Genomic DNA, 7,110 nt, shown 5'->3' on the forward strand with positions numbered 1-7,110 from the left:
AAAATTAAAAATGGATGTTCAATCCAGAAACCACTATACCTTAGTGATCTATTTGGAAATTAAATAAAAAATGAAGTTTAATAGGAAAGTAAATTTAATTAAAATGGAAGCAGAATAAAAATAAAAATGAAGGTTGCATAAAATTAAAAAAGGAAGTTCAATCCAGAAATCACTATACCTTAACGATCTATTTGGAAATTAAATAAAAAAAGAAGTTTAATAGAAAAGTAAATTAAATAAAAATGGATGTTGAATAAAAATAAAAATGAAAGTTGCATAAAATTAAAAATGGAAGTTCAATCCAAAAACCACTATACCTTAACAATCTATTTGGATATTAAATAAAAAAGGAAGTCGAGTAGAAAAGAAACTTGAATGAAAAAGGAAGTTAAATAAAAATAAGAATGTAAGTTGCAGAAAATTAAAAATGGAACTTCATTCAAGAAATCACTATACCTTAACAATCTATTTGGAAATTAAATAAAAAAGAATGTTTAATAGAAAAGTCAATTGAATAAAAATTTAAGTAGAATAAAAATAAAAAGGAAAGTTGCATAAAATAAAAAGTGGAAGTTCAATCCAGAAACCACTTTACCTTAACGATCTGTGTGCAAATTAAATAAAAAAGGAAGTTTAATAGAAAAGTAAATTGAATAAAAATAAAAATGAAAGTTGCAGAAAATAAAATATGGAAGTTCAATCCAGAAACCACTATACCTTAACGATCTATTTGGAAATTAAATAAAAAAGGAAGTTTAATAGAAAAGTAAATTGAATAAAACTGGAAGTAGAATATAAATAAAATTGGAAGTTGCATAAAATTAAAAATGGAAGTTCAATCCAGAAACCACTATACCTTAGCGATGTATTTGGAAATTAAATAAAAAATGAAGTTGAATAGGAAAGTAAATTTAATTAAAATGGAAGTAGAATAAAAATAAAAATGAAGGTTTCATAAAATTAAAAAAGAAGTTCAATCCAGAAATCACTATACCTTAACGATCTATTTGGAAATTAAATAAAAAAGGAAATTTAATAGAAAAGTAAATTGAATAAACATGGAAGTTGAGTAAAAATAAAAATGAAAGTTGCAGAAAATTAAATAAGGAAGTTCGATCCAGAAACCACTTTACCTTAACGATGTATTTGGAAATTAAATAAAAAAGGAAGTTTAATAAAAAATTAAATCGAATAAAAATGGAAGTTGAATAAAATAAAAATGAAAGTTGCATAAAATTAAAAGTGGAAGTTCAATCCAAAAACCACTATACCTTAACGATCTATTTGGAAATTAAATAAAAAAGGAAGTTGAGTAGAAAAGAAACTTGAATAGAAAAGGAAGTTAAATAAAAATAAAATTGGAAGTTGCAGAAAATTAAAAATCGAAGTTCATTCAAGAAACCACTATACCTTAACGATCTATTTAGAAATTAAATAAAAAAGGAAGTTTAATAGAAACGTAAATTGAAAAAAAATGGAAGTAGAATAAAAATAAAAATGAAAGTTGCATAAAATTAAAAGTGTAAGTTCAATCCAGAAACCACTATACCTGAACGATCTATTTGGAAATTAAATAAAAAATGAAGTTTAATAGAAAAGTAAATTGAATAAAAATGGAAGTAGAATAAAAATAAAAAGGAAAGTTGCATAAAATTAAAAGTGGAAGTTCAATCCAGAAACCACTATACCTTGACGATCTATTTGGAAATTAAATAAAAAATGAAGTTTCATAGAAAAGAAATTGAATAAAAATGGAAGTTGAATAAAAATAAAAATGAAAGTTGCATAAAATTAAAAATGGAAGTTCAATCCAAAAACCACTATACCTTAACGATCTATTTGGAAATTAAATAAAAAAGGAAGTTGATTAGAAATAAAACTGGAAGTTGCAGAAATGTAAAAATGGAATTTCATTCAAGAAACCACTATACCATAACGATCTATTTTGAAATTAAATAAAAAAGGATGTTTAATAGAAAAATAAATTGAATAAAAATGGAAGTTGAATAAAAATAAAAAGGAAAGTTCCATAAAATAAAAAGTTGATGTTCAATCCAGAAACCACTATACCTTAACGATCTATTTGGAAATTAAATAAAAAAGGAAGCTGAGTAGAAAAGAAACTTGAATAAAAAAGGAAGTTAAATAAAAATAAAAATGGAAGTTGCAGAAAATTAAAAATGGAAGTTCATTCCAGAAACCACTATACCTTAACGATCTATTTGGAAATTAAATAAAAAAGGATGTTTAATAGGAAAGTAAATTGAATTAAAATGGAAGTAGAATAAAAATAAAAATGAAAGTTGCATAAAATTAAATTTGGAAGTTCAATCCAGAAACCACTATACCTTAACGATCTATTTGGAAATTAAATAAAAAAAAAAGTTTAATAGAAAAGAAAATTGAATAAAAATTGAAGTTGAATAAAAATAAAAATGGAAGTTGCAGAAAATTAAATATGGAAGTTCAATCCAGAAACCACTATACCTTAACGATCTATTTGGAAATTAAATAAAAAAGGAAGTTTAATAAAAAAGTAAATTGAATAAAAATGGAAGTTGAATAAAAATAAAAAAGAAAGTTGCATAAAATTAAAAAAGGAAGTTCAATCCAAAAACCACTATAACTTAATGATCTATTTGGATATTAAATAAAAAAGGAAGTTGAGTAGAAAAGAAACTTGAATGAAAAGGGAAGTTAAATAAAAATAAAAATGGAAGTTCCAGAAAATTAAAAATGGAAGTTCATTCAAGAAACCACTATACCTTAACAATCTATTTGGAAATTAAATAAAAAAGGACGTTTAATAGAAAAGTAAATCGAATAAAAATTGAAGTAGAATAAAAATAAAAAAGAAAGTTGCATAAAATAAAAAGTGGAAGTTCAATCCAGAAACCACTATACCTTAACGATCTGTGTGCAAATTAAATAAAAAAGGAAGTTTAATAGAAATGTAAATTGAATAAAAATGGAAGTTGAATAAAAATAAAAATGAAAGTTGCAGAAAATTAAATATGGAAGTTCAATCCAGAAACCACTATACCTTAACGATCTATTTGGAAATTAAATAAAAAAGGAAGTTTAATAGAAAAATAAATTGAATAAAAATGGAAGTAGAATATAAATAAAAATGAAAGTTGCATAAAATTAAAAATGGAAGTTCAATCCAGAAACCACTATACCTTAGCGATCTATTTGGAAATTAAATAAAAAAGGAAGTTTAATAGGAAAGTAAATTTAATTAAAATGGAAGTAGAATAAAAATAAAAATGAAGGTTGCATAAAATTGAAAAAGGAAGTTCAATCCAGAAATCACTATACCTTAACGATCTATTTGGAAATTAAATAAAAAAGAAAGTTTAATAGAAAAGTAAATTGAATAAAAATGGAAGTTGAATAAAAATAAAAATGAAAGTTGCAGAAAATTAAATAAGGAAGTTCAATCCAGAATCCACCTTACCTTAACGATCTATTTGGAAATTAAATAAAAAAGGAAGTTTAATAGAAAAGTAAATTGAATAAAAATGGAAGTTGAATAAAAATAAAAATGAAAGTTGCAAAAAGTTAAAAATGGAAGTTCAATCCAAAAACCACTATACCTTAACGATCTATTTGGAAATTAAATAAAAAAGGATGTTTAATAGAAAACTAAATTGAATAAAAATGGAAGTTGAATAAAAATAAAACGGAAAGTTGCATAAAATAAAAAGTTGAAGTTCAATCCAGAAACCACTATACCTTCACGATCTATTTGGAAATTAAATAAAAAAGGAAGTTGAGTAGAAAAGAAACGTGAATAAAAAAGGAAGTTAAATAAAAATAAAAATGGAAGTTGCAGAAAATTAAAAATGGAAGTTCATTCCAGAAACCACTATACCTTAACGATCTATTTGGAAATTAAATAAAAAAGGAAGTTTAATAGGAAAGTAAATTGAATTAAAATCGAAGTAGAATAAAAATAAAAATTAAGGCTGCATAAAATTAAAAATGGAAGTTCAATCTAGAAACCACTATACCTTAACGATCTATTTGGAAATTAAATAAAAAAGGAAGTTGAATAGAAAAGAAACTTGAATAAAAAAAGAAGTTGAATAGAAAAGTAAATTGAATAAATAGGGAAGTTGAATAAAAATAAAAATGAAAGTTGCAGAAAATTAAATATGGAAGTTCAATCCAGAAACCAATATACCATAACGATCTATTTGGAAATTAAATAAAAAAGGATGTGTAATAGAAAAGTAAATTGAATAAAAATGGAAGTTGAATAAAAATAAAAATGAAAGTTGCATAAAATCAAAAATGGAAGTTCAATCCAGAAACCACTATACCTTAACGATCTATTTGAAAATTAAATAAAAAAAAAAGTTTAATAGAAAAGTAAATTGAATAAAAATGGAAGTTGAATAAAAATAAAAATGAAAGTTGCATAAAATTAAAAGTGGAAGTTCAATCGAAAAACCACTATACCTTAACGATCTATTTGGATATTAAATAAAAAAGGAAGTTGAGTAGAAAAGAAACTTGAATGAAAAAGGAAGTTAAATAAAAATAAAAATGGAAGTTGCAGAAAATTAAAAATGGAAGTTCATTCAAGAAATCACTATACCTTAACAATCTATTTGGAAATTAAATAAAAAAGGATGTTTAATTGAAAAGTCAATTGAATAAAAATTGAAGTAGAATAAAAATAAAAAGGAAAGCAACATAAAATAAAAAGTGGAAGTTCAATCCGGAAACCACTATACCTTAAAGATCTGTGTGCAAATTAAAAAAAAAATGAAGTTTAATAGAAAAGTAAATTGAATAAAAATAAAAATGAAAGTTGCAGAAAATTAAATATGGAAGTTCAATCCAGAAACCACTATACCTTAATGATCTATTTGGAAATTAAATAAAAAAGGAAGTTTAATAGAAAAGTAAATTGAATAAAAATGGAAGTAGAATATAAATAAAAATGAGAGTTGCATAAAATTAAAAATGGAAGTTCAATTCAGAAACCACTATACCTTAGTGATCTATTTGGAAATTAAATAAAAATTGAAGTTTAATAGGAAAGTAAATTTAATTAAAATGGAAGTAGAATAAAAATAAAAATGAAGGTTGCATAAAATTAAAAAAGGAAGTTCAATCCAGAAATCACTATACCTTAACGATCTATTTGGAAATTAAATAAAAAATGAAGTTTAATAGAAAAGTAAATTGAATAAAAATGGATGTTGAATAAAAATAAAAATGAAAGTTGCATAAAATTAAAAATGGAAGTTCAATCCAAAAACCACTATACCTTAACAATCTATTTGGATATTAAATAAAAAAGGAAGTTGAGTAGAAAAGAAACTTGAATGAAAAAGGAAGTTAAATAAAAATAAAAATGTAAGTTGCAGAAAATTAAAGATGGAATGTCATTCAAGAAATCACTATACCTTAACAATCTTTTTGGAAATTAAATAAAAAAGGATGTTTAATAGAAAAGTCAATTGAATTAAAATGGAAGTAGAATAAAAATAAAAATGAAAGTTGCATAAAATTAAATTTGGAAGTTCAATCCAGAAACCACTATACCTTAACGATCTATTTGGAAATTAAATAAAAAAAGGAAGTTTAATAGAAAAGTAAATTGAATAAAAATGGAAGTTGAATAAAAATGAAAATGAAAGTTGCATAAAATTAAAAGTGGAAGTTCAATCCAAAAAGCACTATACCTTAACGATCTATTTGGATATTAAATAAAAAAGGAAGTTGCGTAGAAAAGAAAATTCAATGAAAAAGGAAATTAAATAAAAATAAAAATGGAAGTTGCAGAAAATTAAAAATGGAAGTTCATTCAAGAAACCACTATACCTTAACAATCTATTTGGAAATTAAATAAAAAAGGATGTTTAACAGAAAAGTAAATTGAATAAAAATGGAAGTAGAATAAAAATAAAAAGAAAAGTTGCATAAAATAAAAAGTGGAAGTTCAATCCAGAAACCACTATACCTTAACGATCTGTGTGCAAATTAAATAAAAAAGGAAGTTTAATAGAAAAGTAAATTGAATAAAAATAAAAATGAATGTTGCAGAAAATTAAATATGGAAGTTCAATCCAGAAACCACTATACCTTAACGATCTATTTGGAAATTAAATAAAAAAGGAAGTATAGCAGAAAAGTAAATTGAATAAAAATGGAAGTAGAATATAAATAAAAATGAAAGTTGCGTAAAATTAAAAATAGAAGTTCAATCCAGAAACCACTATACCTTAGCGATCTATTTGGAAATGAAATAAAAAAGGACGTTTAATAGGAAAGTAAATTTAATTAAAATGGAAGTAGAATAAAAATAAAAATGAAGGTTGCATAAAATTAAAAAAGGAAGTTCAATCCAGAAATCACTATACCTTAACGATCAATTTCGAAATTAAATAAAAAAGGAAGTTTAATTGAAAAGTAAATTGAATAAAAATGGAAGTAGAATAAAAATAAAAATGAAATTTGCATAAAATTAAAAATGGATGTTCAATCCAGAAAGCACTATACCTTAGCGATCAATTTGGAAATTAAATAAAAAATGAAGTTTAAAAGGAAAGTAAATTGAATCAAAATAGAAGAAGAATAAAAATAAAAATGAAACTTGCATAAAATTAAAAATGGAAGTTCAATCAAGAAACCACTATACCTTAACGATCTATTTGGAAATTAAATAAAAAATGAAGTTTAATAGAAAAGTAAATTGAACAAAAATGGAAGTTGAATAAAAATAAAAATGAAAGTTACAGAAAGTTAAATATGGAAGTTCAATCCAGAAACCACTTTACCTTAACGATCTATCTGGAAATTAAATAAAAAAGAAAATTTTATAGAAAAGTAAATTGAATAAAAATGGAAGTTGAATAAAAATAAAAATGAAAGTTGCATAAAATTAAAAATGGAAGTTCAATCCAAAAACCACTATACCTTAAGGATCTATTTGGAAATTAAATAAAAAAAGAAGTTGACTAGAAAAGAATCTTGAATGAAAAAGGATGTTAAATAAAAATAAAAATGGAAGTTGAAGAAAATTAAAAATGGAAGTTCATTCCAGAAACCACTATACCTTAACGATCTATTTGGAAATTAAATAAAAAATGA

Source organism: Camellia sinensis, unplaced genomic scaffold (assembly GCF_055761805.1).
Source record: "Camellia sinensis isolate YWXY unplaced genomic scaffold, ASM5576180v1 Unanchor1, whole genome shotgun sequence".
NCBI lineage: Eukaryota > Viridiplantae > Streptophyta > Magnoliopsida > Ericales > Theaceae > Camellia > Camellia sinensis.